Raw genomic sequence first — 13,724 nt, 5'->3', positions numbered from 1 at the left:
TTGTTATGCAGATTCCCAGATTTGCCTCCTTCAACACACACACACACACACACACACACACGTACACACACACACACATACACACACAGTTCTGTCTGCGCCTCCCCAGGGGCACTGGGGAAGGGCAGAGCAAAGATGGAAATGAATTCAGCCATGTTGCAAGTGGCAACGCAAATCTGCATCTGTAATTACCCCCAGAAATACACAGAGAGCTTTCTTTCTCTCTCTTCCTCATACCTTCTGCCCTCCCTCTCTTCTCTCTTCCCAATCTCCTCCTTCTCTCGAAGACTCCATCTCTTTTCTTTTGCTGTCTGTATATCTGAACACCCCCCTCCTCCTCCTCCCTTCCTTCACCTCCTCCATGTCTATCTCACACTCTCTCTGTCTCAAAGGCTTCTTAAGTGATGCTTGGTGGGCCAATTAAGGTGAGTAGCAGTATGGGTCTGCGTATGCGAGTGTGTGAGTGCACGCGTGTGTGTGTGTTCATGCATGCAGGAGTGTATTTATGCATGCATCAAACACCTTGCACAGTCTTGCTTATGTCCACACTGTCTGTGTTTGTGTCTGTCTTTCCACACAAATCTGTGTGTGCATACACTACATGTGCGTGTGTGTGTGTGTGTGTGTGTGTGTGTGTGTGTGCGTGTGTGTGTGTGTGTGCGTGCGTTATTTTATAGTGTCATCTCTTTGTGTCTGGGTCCGGTCATATTCATGTGTTTGTAAGTGTCCCCTCAGGCCAAATACAGCTCAGCTGTCTCTTGAAACGGGACAGTATTCTAGATAGTGAACCGTGCTGTCTGTGGAATTCATTATACACATCCACAATACAGCGATGGCTCCAAACACAATCACTGAAAATAACAAGCTGTGACCACAAATCAGTGATCAAGAGGCATAAAAATGAGATTCAACAGACTATTAATGAATTTCACATCAAAACATTAATCCTGTAACTTGAATAATGTTGGTGACATTGATGGATGTCAGGAGTCTGAGGTTAGTTTGTACCTTCTTACACCCTCCCACCTAAAAAGAAAAGAGATGGAAATGAAAGGTATAAGAAATGTTTAACAGAGGTAAAAAAAAAAAAAAAAATTCAAATAGAAAACATATAGATACAATACCAAATCTACTAAATGCATCTTATTTACTGGTATTTTTTTGAAGTTACGTACACAGATTTATCACACATCGCCTCACATCCAGGCAACTTCAGAAAACTAATTTTGAAGAGTTCTCTGGCTAAATAAAGACACACATTATTACTCTAATTAAACGCAAACATCTATCTTGATTTGTGATATTTATGACATTTATTTTAGATTCAATTGACAGCTGTCATTAAAAAGCTTGTCTATGAATAGTAGGAGGGCTGAGAAAAGAACTCAAATAAATAGTATAATGTGTATCTGCCAAATTTTTTCAGCCGAAAACGAATTACCGTATCAAAATCTCTGAAATCCTACCTACTTCTTCAATGCTATTTAAAATATTCCTTTCATAGTGATACATGATTATTGAAAATGTTTCATTGAGGAAAAGGATTTAATTCCAAACTATTTGTGATGTCACAAAACATATTCCTAAATCTGCCTCTTAAATATCAGATTGTCAGAAAGAAAAAAAAACAGCCTTCTTTCTAGTTGCAACCTAAATAGATCATTTTTCACAGTGAAGCTTTGTATAAATGAAAAGACAAACATTTTTTATTAGGAGGGGAGCTTTAAATGAACAGATGCCACCTCATAATAAATTATTCAAATAACCAAAAAAAGCTACTTCTGATTGTATTTACAGCTGACCTCCGTGTGCTCCTCCTGCTCCAGGGAAAGTGACGGATGCCAGAGGTTACACTTCAGAAATGAGGTGTGGTGGTGACGTCTGGAGGTGAGTCGGAGGAGGAGGAGGAGGATGGAGGGACAGAAGGAAGTAGAGACAGGCACATCCTGAGTCTCAGTGGTGGGGCTCTGCTGCAAAGGCAGCAATTAGGAAAAGACGGGACACAGAGGGGCTAAATATACAAACCCCTCTGTGTGTGTGAGTGTGTGTGAGTGTGCATGTGCGTGCGTGCGTGTAAATAATTCATCTTAGCCTATCATTATTTTAACATCAAATCAAGGACGTAAATACAACCCAGACTACTTATCACAACAGTCTGCAACTTAAGTTCAGTTCCATTTTATTCATTTGAGCAAAATCTGTATTTTATTAATATACTGAAATCGATAACACTGTTGTGTAATGAGAACCGATCCCTGAAAAAAACGACCTGAATATTTATGCTTGCTTGTTAAACTGTGATGGCAACAGATGTTAAAGAAATAAAATAAAATAGCTTTGAATAATTAGCGCCATCCCTCTGTTAACACTCGAGCCTGTCGCCTTCTTCATTGTTCCCATCTATCTGATTATTTTACTAATAGCTTAGTTAATGAATATTTAATCTGGCTATAATTAGTGTATTGGACACTTCAGGGAGAGCATTTGAGCTACTGATACACGGACACATACAACAAACGCACACATTGCTGTTAAGGTGAATATACAGCAGCATATCAGACTGCACACACAGTATTTCACATTAAGAGGCTTGTTTCATTTTATCTCTTCAGTGAGACAAATAAAAAAAAAGTATAATACAGAACCACAATATCTATTTTAGATAACAGTCAGCCAAAGGTTTTTACATGTTATTTGAAACAAACAACAATAAAAAGTATTTGAGGGTAAAGTTTCGACTAATTCAATAGAAATGTAGCAGAATCATCAATGATTTGAACTACAACAAATCCTGACTGCTGGCAGAGCTTCAAGAGGCTGCAGAGTGTGCATTTTACACACAAAGTTCAGTGCAAATTAGGTTGTGTGTGTGTGTGTGTGTGTGTGTGTGTGTGCAAGGCTGAGGTTATGTGATATGAAAAAAAAAAACTCTGAATAATGCATGAGTCTTTTGGTCAATGTATTGTGATTTGCTTTAAGGAGGCCTTCTCTCAGCCATTATAAGATTAAACCCAACCTTGGTTTGTCTAGAGTGGACAGGACATGCAAGAGACCTGTCAACACCGCAGGAACATGGATCTCACACACTCTCACACACACACACACACATGCACGCACGCACGCACGCACGCATACACGTATCCCACAACATTCAGGGATGTGAGATACAGGTTGTTTCTAAAATATTTACTAATATACTATCTGAGGTTTTGTAAAGTGATAAAAGATTTATCACACAAAAAGGAAAAGGGATGGAGATAAGGGGGGGGGGGCGAGTGAAATCTCTGGACAGGAGAAGGAAAGGGATGACGACAGGAGTCAAGGCAATCTGTCACTTCCAGTGGGAATGTAGGTAAATTGTGTTCCCTCTCCGCTTCAGTTCCTGTCCAGTCGATGTGTCGGCCGTGACATGCTTCAATCATTCTTTATTGAGCCCTCACCCTCCCTCGTGTTCTTTCACCCCCTCTCTCTATCTGTCTCTTGCCACCCTCAATCAGTTCTGTTGTTGTTCCCAATCAATAATCAATTTCCTTGAGAAATAATGGGTTGCTGCTGTTTTGGGTCTTGCCCATGAGCACTGACCTTATGATAGGCTAATAGCAAACCCAAGGAGGCCGCGATGAAGGACTGCTGCCGGCCCGTTAGCAATCATGACCCTGGAATACGCGAAAGCAGGCAATGAAGGTAAAAGCTTCACAGGCTCGACAACGTCAGATACATCAGCCGATAAAAAGCTGGTCCTAGCGAGGATGTGAGAATCCGTCACCTGAGTCAAACAGCTGTTGATTATTTTGTTCATATACAGCACAAACACAATAGTTGTGAAACAAGACTGAAACTTTTCTGACGGACTGTTAGACCGGAACCAAATCAAGTCCAAAGTGTCACTTTTCTGGACAGCACAAGAGCAGTTTTGTTTTTTGTTTGTTATTTGTCACGAGTATTGACCCTCGAAGTTAAAAAATGAACCGTTCAGTGAGCGACAAAGAACGTCTGTGTGAAAAGCACAAACAGTTTAGTGGGACATTTAAGACTCTTTGCTTCGTGTTCTTTGCTTGTTGGTGTGTTACATGAAAACGTCGTCCCAAGGGACCGCCACAGCAGGAGACGAGGGAAGGAAGACAGGGAGAGAGAGGAAAGGCATTAAGAGAGGAGGGAAAAGGTGGAGGGGGGGGGGAGTTAGATAGACGAGATGAAGGAGAGCAAGAAAAGAACTCTTCACCGGCTCTAGATTAGATGGAGAGCAAGTTCATATTGTGACACAGTTTGTAAAATTCCAAGGTGCCTCAGTTTAACTTTTACCCCTTCACTTGTATTTATACAAATGAAAGTTTATGCTCATCAGTCAGCAAAGAACACAATCAGAAGAGGAGAGACTTAAGAATAGTTCTTACAGGTACACTTTTGAAGAACGTTCCCCTAAAGTACGATATGAGACAGATGTGCACCTACTGGCAATATCTTTGAGGTTCACACCATTATTTTGAGTGTGAATGACCTTTTTCCATCTAGATTTAATCAGGTGACTTTGAGGAGAACTGATTTAATTTCCTGATATCACTTGTGCTTTTGTATTAAAATGAAAAATATTGTAGTTTTATTGGTCTCAGAAGAGCTGACCAAAGTTGAAAACTGGCTCCCACACGTTTACAAAGATGCTGATTAATGTCTTTTTAATTAAATGACATATTTTGAAATCAGCAAACACACACACACACACACATTTTATATATATATATATATATATATATATATATATATATATATACACACACACACACACTGCACATTTTCAACTGAAAATGAAGAATAATGCATCCCTAAACTGTAGCAAATGTGGCGTAAAAAAACAGGGCTCATACACATGTACATTTCCATATTTTCTCTGTGCCTGTGAGGTGCAATTTCATGACCACACATCGTCGGAAGTGTTTATCTACGCATGAAAAATAAGTTTACAAATCTGGTCCACATTGTAGTTTAAATCACATGCCAGCACCACAGGAACAATGCAGAGAGAGAGTCACTTAGCATCTTTTTTAATGACCTTTGCATTTGAACGCATTGGATCACTGATCACCTCTGATGATAGAGGACGTGATCGGTGCCCTTCTGTTTGTGCTCAGCATGCTGACTGAATCAAAAGGCTCTCGCTTTACAGCTCAACATTACGTTAAAGTCAGACTCTGAAATCAGCTGTTAGAAGTGAGAATTAGGTAATGCAGGAAGAAATTCTGTTTTTTTTTTTTTTTTAATTAGCACAGCCTAATTTTAAAGTTTGATCTAAAGATTGCGTGGAAGCCACCTTGTACTGGGCGAACATCATTTCCTTAAATTAGGATCAGTCACGGTCAACAACTAGATGAGTCACATCCATCGTGCAGCTGAATCAGAATCAGAAATGTGAGGAGGGGGATCTTTGGGGTTCCCAGCGCATGCACACACACACTCACACACGCACGCACCACACACACACACACGCTATTACAATTAGCTAAATGCTATATGTATCACCTTTCAATGGGAACAAACAGCAGGCGCAAAAAGAAAAGAGAGCTAAATGTGACTGGCATGAGCTCAAGCAGCTCAGCAAATCAGTGCCACAGTCTTTTAATCTTCCCAGCTCGGGAACGTCAGCCGCAGCCCGGCAGAGAAAGTTAAATATTCACAATACAAGGCAAGCTACTCAGTGTTCAAACAAAGTGGCCTGCCAAGTTCACCCTTGTATGTATAGGTAGTGTGACGGGGGAGAGAGTGTGACAGCGAGAGAGAGTGTTGGAACGAGAGAGAGAGAGACAGCGAGGGGGGGGCATATTTTATTATTCACACAAGGCATAATAAACCAGGCACGCTCGGTTAGCAACACTTATACTCCCCTTGCTGTAGCGGTTAGCCGCTAATGCGACAGCAGTGATTTGGACATGTCCTATTAATAGTGCAGGGTGGGTTTCCGTGCATGCTAATGGTGGTGTGTGTTAGCTATTAATAGAATCACAGAGAGGGTCCTGAGATGTGAGAACATATCTGTACAGTGGAGAGTGTGGGTTTTTCATCGTGTGTGTGTGTGTATGTGTGTGAGTATATCCCATGTCTTTCTCCAGTAGTTTAGGAGGAAAGTCAGTGTTTATGAGGCAAGCTAGGAGGAAGGAAGTGCTGAGCAGAGAGAGCGAGACCATGGATGGAATAAGTAAAAAATTTGGCTGTGGTGTGTAGGCATGCAAGTGTGTCTCGTGTGTCAGTGTGTGCGCGCGCATACCCGAGTTTCAAGTGTGTGTGATAGAAAAAGAGTGGAAGGTGAGTGAAAACAGGGAGGAGTGTGCGAGACGGACTGAGACTGGTGTGTGTGTCCGAGCCGGGATGATGTGGTGTGGTGCAGCTGGAAGTTTGGAAGTGTTGAGTGCTTCTCCTCAGCATGGATATTTAATGACTTGAGACCTCAGCAAGACCCTAAGACACCCTCTACTCTTCCCTCGTCTCCACCCCCACACCCTTCTGGTTCTCCACCCCCTATATCGCAAAGAGCAGAGAAAGCTTCCTTCTTTGCTCAGAGTCAGTGTACATGGCCGGATCATATAAGCATCAAGGAGAATATTAGAGGAGCAAGCTGAGCTGCTCAAGTCAAAGTCAAGGTGGTATCTATTCATGTATAAAACCCTTCCTTTTCATGTTTAATTGCATAATCAAAAGCGTCTGAGTCCTCTTTGACTCATCAATTAAGGACACTAATAAATAGATTCCTTTTAACGCACACTAATACCAGATGAACACAAGTTCTATTTTGATGACCTAATTCACATATCGAACTTGTATTAAAGCTGGACCTATGCAAGTGTGTAAATGTGTTGATGAATAATGTACACACTTATCTGTGTATCGTATATTTAATGCCTGCAGTAGTGTCATCACACACTCTACAATCACTTTGAGAATACCAATAAGGGTGGAGAAATGGCCAAGCTGTGACTTAAAGGGCTTTATTTAGATTTACCCATATGCCTCTCAGTAGTGGATGGAACTACATGGTCCAGCTGTGATGCTTTCAGAGACATTTTGAAGACACGTACAGGTATGCAGATATTTAGTGATAAAATATAATCATTTGAAGTGAAACAGGTTTATGTCAGAATAGTCGATGGTTTGACTCTATTTCGCTCGCACCCTGCAGGCTACCCAGGTCCAGCGAAAGGTGGTTGGTATTGTGACATCAGATAAAAAAAAACCAGCAACACTGCCTGTCGAACGGCCGACAGAAAGAGTGAAATTGTGAGTAACTCTGTTTCCTTTTAATTGTCAAGCAAATTTTGATCTGTGGCTATGATTCAGAAAAGGAAAAGCGTATCACGACGCCAGGAGACATCAGTGTAGGTCATCATATATATTTCCGTCGCTGTAATAAACAGTAGAAGAAGATCCACCCCCTCAAAATGGTGAGAGGTCTAGAGGAATAACCTTCAGATTGAGCTGAGTTTAACTTGTTCTTGCTCATCGTAACTGCTAATGCTGTTGCATGTGGTCTCAAGACTAAACCAAATTTGGCAACATCTATGAAGATAACGGCGGTGATAACAGCTGGCAAGTCAAGTGAGATCAGACTCACTCAGAGCTTATTTGAAGCAGGTGTTTCCATCTCCCATTCTGCACAATTACTCATTTTCAAAAAAGCAAAAGAGCACAAAGAAAGCATAAAAACTTTTTTCTGCAATTGCAATATTGAATTAAAAAAACAAAAAAAAAAAAAAAACACTGATGGAAACACAGCTAGTCAGTCGCTCACTCACTCACTCGGTCAATAAATCCCAGTGCCTGGATCTGGTAAAATCGGATGTGAGTGGTTGAGGAGTTAGGAGAGACAGGAGTTGCGCTCACCAGAGACTGTTGGACTTTGCTCAGAATTCACAGATACCTCGGAGCAACAGCATATTGATGGGATCAGCGAGATCGCATACATTTTAGTTTTGGCAACAACAAACTGCTGTTGTTGTTACTTTGTTGTGTTTTCTCTCCTCCTGCTCGGCTTTCTCTGAGTGACATGACACCTGCTCCCCCGTTCAAACAAAACAAGCTCTATCTCACACGCCGCTGTCTCTCTTTCCTCATTTCCTCAAAAGTTGACAGACAGTGAAAAAAATTGACGATGCAAAACCAAACGCTCATGAAGCACAACTAGATTCATGAGGTGGAAGATGGTTCTGCTAAAACATTTATGCAAAACATTGTTGAACAAAAGTACAAATAAAGATTCACTAATCTCCAAAAACTCAATCCAGAAACCAATAGATTTGATATGGGGAAGAAAGTGTCACACTGAAACAGCATCATGTCATCTCACGCAAAAAAAAAAGCTTTCGTGTCATGAATAGAATTTGCAAAGAGGAAGTATAAATTCATTTTAGAATGAACTGGAGTATTAAACACCTTGGGAGAGATAAAAAAAGTCCCTTTAGCTTATAATTAATTGTATATTTCAACATTTCATAAAGACACGGTCACAAAATGAAAGTATGCAGCCAGAGACTTTTACCTGAATCTGAGATGTTTTCATTTTCCCGAGTCACAGAGATTAAGACATTTCAGCACACATCTTTTCTTGAGCAGAAGTTGCTCATAATGTCGTGATGCTCCTCAGAAAGAGAGCTGCGTTCAGTGGGCGAGAGAAGGGAGGGCGTGTGTGTGTGTGTGTGTGTGTGTGTGCACGTACGCGTGTGTGTGAGTACATGCGCTGGGCAGGTGTGTGTTCACATAGGTGACTATTTTCACTCTCCATATTTTTACACATAAGCACATCACTCCCACATTAAAAACAGACACATATACGTGTAACACACACACTTGATTCCTCTCTCTTAACTTTATGTTTGCATCCTGAATACCCAAATACGCAAACTAATATTCCCATAGCGTGTGTGTGCATGTGTGTGTGCACGTGTGTGTGTGTGTGTGTGTGGGGGGGGTGTTTTGGACGGGAAACTAACTTTTTAAAGTATCTACCAGCCTCTGACAGATAAACGTTCAAATCCATCGACCACTCAATACTACATCATTATTTTGTGTGTGAGATCTACCCACCACTTTCATATTTTACCATATTTGGCTGGTGGCTGCTGCTAATTTCCCACCCTGGTGTGTCTGCTTCGTGCTGCTGAATAGGTATTGTTTTCCCCTGCGTTTCTGCTCGGGCAATTTGGCAGCAGGCTCAGAGAGGGAAAGCTAATGCGGATCTAATGAGTCGGCGGACCGGCAGGATTGAGAAGTGTATTGGCACAGTAATGTGAGGAGATGGGTCTATGTTGCCTTGAGGGATTAGGATTTTGAGCTGCAGTAGAAGGGAGACCCCTGTAAGGCCACCTCCTTCTACCACTTCCCTCCTCCTACTTTATACCTTTCCTTTGCTCTCCTAAATAATTCTGCGCATGTTGTATGGGCCCTCGCCTGCAGCACGACACGCCCGCCCTACAAGTAATTGATTTCTTCAGAGGTCTCTGTTGTGGTGATGTTGATGGTGAAGGCGGCAACAGCAGAGAAGGCTCTGTAGTCTTTGTGTGTCGTCAGTGCACACATGCACGGCAAAATTACACCAGGTTTGACAGATTACGTCTCCGCTGAGCTACTGAGCTAGTGCCTGTTAGCAACAGTGGACAGCCACTGTCTTTGCTGGTGGTGAGAGAATAGCAATGTAGTGAGGGGGTTAAATCAGTGGTTTTGTGTGTGTGTGTGTGTGTGTGGGGGGGGGGGGGCATACTTATGGGCCAACTACAAGTTATGAGCTCAGAAAACCACAAACATATTTTCTCCTTTTGGTGTCCCGCCTTGCAAAAATGGCTTAACTTTTGAGAAATTTATCTCAGATACCTTTGCCTCCCCCACCACACCATAGTGAAAGTGAATGGGATTTGGTTTGTGGTGGTTACATCATTCCAAAAACAAAAACACACACATCCACTAGTTTCAATATGGACTTATTCTGCAGCAGCAGTTCCTAGGAAAATGGTCAACACACATCTCTAAGAATAGATGACTTTATGTAGGTCTGCATAGAGAGACATGCATTTGCATTTCAACGTGAGGGCATGCATGCACATAGGTGTGCACAGACAGATAATAACTGATGTGCGTGTTTGATGATGGTTCTTCCCTTTGTACCCTCAGAGGCCTGCCAGTGGTGTGTGCATTAGGTTGGGGTGATAGAGAGAGAGAGAGAGAGAGAGAGAGAGAGAGAGAGAGAGAGAGAGAGAGAGAGACAGAGCGTGTGTGTGTGTGTGTGCGCGTGTGTGTGTGTGTGTGTGTGTGTGTGGTCTGGCTGTGCTAGTGGGGTGATCATGTCTGCACATTGATATTCAAATATGCCCTGAAAATACAAACCCTTATGTCAAGGATCAAGGACTCGCCTGGTTTCAACACAATCACTTCACTGTGCTTGCTTCTCTCATAAATAAAGGAGCAGTGCTCTACTTCATACCACTGTGTTTTAATTATTAAGATAGAACCACAGAGGTTATCTCACTGTTCACTGCCAGCAACTACAGAGACAAGAAAATTTGAATTTTCGCCAGCGCAGTGTAGAGAAATGGGGTGACATTTTAATGCCTGTGATTTAAAGGTAGGATGTAATTAAAAAAAAATGAAACATGATGCTGATGCAAATAAAACAATGGCTGGCTTTCACTACATCTCCTATAATACTGAAACTGACATGACGAGTCATTGTCCCGAGTGATGCCACATTAAGGAAATACACCTGTGAAACCATGAGCCACAGGCAACTAGACAGATTCATCTTGATGCGCGAGGCTACAAGAAGTGAATTATCATTATGGCGAACACCCACATACATTCAGTAAAGGCGGTCAGCGGTATAAAAAACGAACGTGAGGCGAGGCGCATTTCCTTCCTCGTTAATTTAACTGGGGGACCATTATTTGTTTTCGCAGCGTTCATTAGTCAGGTGAGGCTGACATAACAGGCCACCAGAGTAGGAAGGCGAGGACATTTCCTGTGTTTGTAACCCTGCCGACAGGAGGTGTGTCTCTGTGTTTTGAGGAGGATTACATATTGAATGTCGCAAGGGGGGGGATAAATGTTACCTGCTACCTGTTTGTAATCAGGTTTAACACATATAAGCTTTTAATGTCTTTTAATGTGTTTCATTTTATTACATTAATTTTAAGAGGGCATTGAAATAAATATTGGAACCATGTGGATATGACGGTGGGGTTGGTGGTGGTGGGGGGTTGTAATCAATTAATTTCTGTTAAAAAAAACAACAGTGGTCATGTAACAAAGCACACCTCTGCTGCTTTCCCTCCGTCTTCTCCTCCATCCCCCCTACACACTCTCCTTAGCATATTAGGTGGAGAATAATGTGAAAAAATGCTTAGCACACGGGAACTGGGCTGGTGTGTGCAGACGTGGGAGTGGGTCCCCCGAGGGTGCGGTGGAGCCCCTATCCCATAAATCCCAGCTCTGGTGCAAACAATCAATTTTCAATTTTAATTATTTACCATGGCCTGGCGGACAGAGGCATTTATTTCTCCCCCCCTTCCTTCTGTCCAGATTAAAAATTAAAAATTAGGAGATTAAAAAAAAAAACAGCAAAAAAAATCTTTATTGTCTTTCTCCCCTTTACGTCCATTGATGGCGAAGGTTAGTGATAGCCAAATGAGTTAATCAATACCTTCATAAATTCGAAGAAACCGCCACTGCCACCCCTTTGCACCCTCTGCTATTTTAACTGGGCTCCATCTGTCGGGGGCAGTACCATTAGATCTGTGGGAGGGGAGCAAGTGGCTAAATGTGCTGTTCAACCTCTCCAGGCCTCTTTACTCTCACTGGTAGTCTGACACCATATTTGTAAATTTAATTACAGAACCTGAAGTAATACAGCCAATGTGTCCGCTGTCAGCTCTCATCCACGCAGAACTGGAGTTCATAGAGGGAACCTGCAATAAACACCAAACACTGCAGACATATTAGACAAACAACCAAATTGATTAAGTTTTACAGCACGAGGCGTTGTGTTTAAATTAATCACTTTTTTTTGTTTTGTTTTGTTGTAGCTGCATCACTGTGGAAAGCTGCTGACTTGGGGATAGCAATAATAAATGCTTGAATTTACCCGCGTCAAGTTTAGGTCAGATTTGGAAGTCAAAGACAGACTGCCTTTTAAGTTTGGTTCCGCCTCTCTTACTACTCAGACGGACTTGGATGACAGAAAACTACAGCCTGACCCTCATGCTGCTTTAGAGGCTGTGAATGGTTGTCTGCACAATCTCCGGTGTACAGACGCAACTCTTCCTGAATGGCTTTGTTGTCGTATGATTCATCTCTGCTTAAATCCAAAAATATCATTAATTAACAAACAACAATTAAGGGTTCATACCTCACATCAATAAGTTTCACACTGACCCTTTAGCCTCTTACTTCCCACTGAGTAGTCTACAGCAGAGGTTCTAATGACTCCATAAATTTCCACAAACATCGGGGATTTTCTAGAGTGAAGGCTTTAATAGCGATCAATGGGCTGCTGATGATGTCATATGCCGTATTTGCAGTGAACACTGCATTTCAAAATGTTGGTATAAAACTGTAGTCTGCACTTAATATCAGGTTTATTTTGCCAATACATATTATTACCCACACGTGTCCTTGTGTGAAGACAGAAGTGCAACAACAGTTCAGAAATGAAGAGGACAACTATATTCTGCAAGATGTGACAAACGCGCTCCGAGGTGACGCCTGGGTAATATAAGCAAAGGTCAGAATCTGCTGAGCAAGTCATGTTATCACTCTTTAAAATCAATTATTCTTTTTACAACGTCCCTTCATAACCACTGCGGGCTTTCTGCATGCATTAATTCAAAAATATTCAGATCTACCAGAAAAGGAGCTACTGCATAACTTCATTTGCAAAACAATGTTTTGTTAAAGCTTTGAAAAAAGATGAAGTCTTATGATAACTATTCATCTGATAGAGGCAAGTAGATGCAGCAGGATCCTTTAGAATTCAACAGGAGACACTGGACGATGGAGTCATCATCCTGTCGGGTCAGACTTAAGTTACAAATGATACAGAAACAATAAATGAGGAGGAATTAATCTTTGACAAACCTGAATGTTCCAATATCCCAGTCAATATATTCAGTCAAAATCTTCTCAGAAAAGAGACATAAAGGCTTTTCTGACATTCAAAAGGAAGCAATCCTGGTTTGGTTTGCAATCTTTGAATTACGATTTGTGTGGTTATTTACATATTCCATTACTTATAAATTCTTGAGAAAAAAAGTTCACTTTTTTTCCCTGTAAGTGAGTCAAGAAGGCAGCTAAACAGAGTGAGGAGAATATATTCCAATCCATCGAGGAGGAAAGAAGCGGGTAGCCTCTGGCTGTGTGAGTAGCTGCAGACAGGCAGACATCGAGAGAAACAAAGATACAAATAACTGACAAGGTGCGGAGAGAGGCAGTGGGGGAAAGAGAGATCTGAGCGGGAATGAGACTAAAAGACAGAGGGAGACAGAGAGTGTTTTAGTTTAGAGCGGAATGTTGTTATTTATCTGGTGGCTGCTAAACAAATAAGGAGACTCCTGGTTCTGTGATTGTCTCAGTGGGGGGCTGTCAGACTTAGGTGCGTATCTTCCCTCGACATGCAACAAACTCCCACGATACACTCTCACTGCTTTTACAACATGTTCACACTATGCAAATGCTTATACATACATACATATACACAC

General features: G+C 41.7%; 2 long non-coding RNA genes across 2 annotated transcripts in view; one reads left to right on the top strand and one right to left on the bottom strand.

The window, feature by feature from the left end:
- LOC147253018 (uncharacterized) overlaps positions 1–13,724 on the bottom strand; it is a 173,716-nt gene that overhangs the window by 12,907 nt on the left and 147,085 nt on the right. The gene's annotated exons all lie outside the window — the stretch shown is intronic.
- LOC147253020 (uncharacterized) overlaps positions 1,854–13,724 on the top strand; it is a 31,716-nt gene continuing 19,845 nt past the window's right edge. Inside the window, exon 1 of the long non-coding RNA XR_015118401.1 lies at positions 1,854–1,887. This is a non-coding gene — a long non-coding RNA (uncharacterized LOC147253020). The remainder of the gene's footprint in view (positions 1,888–13,724) is intronic.

The sequence above is a fragment of the Aulostomus chinensis genome, chromosome 11, assembly GCF_037954235.1.
Source record: "Aulostomus chinensis isolate RoL2024-O1b breed Wild chromosome 11, RoL_Achi_v1.0, whole genome shotgun sequence".
Classification (NCBI taxonomy): Eukaryota; Metazoa; Chordata; class Actinopteri; order Syngnathiformes; family Aulostomidae; genus Aulostomus; species Aulostomus chinensis.
This window is presented reverse-complemented; position numbering and strand designations above follow the sequence as displayed.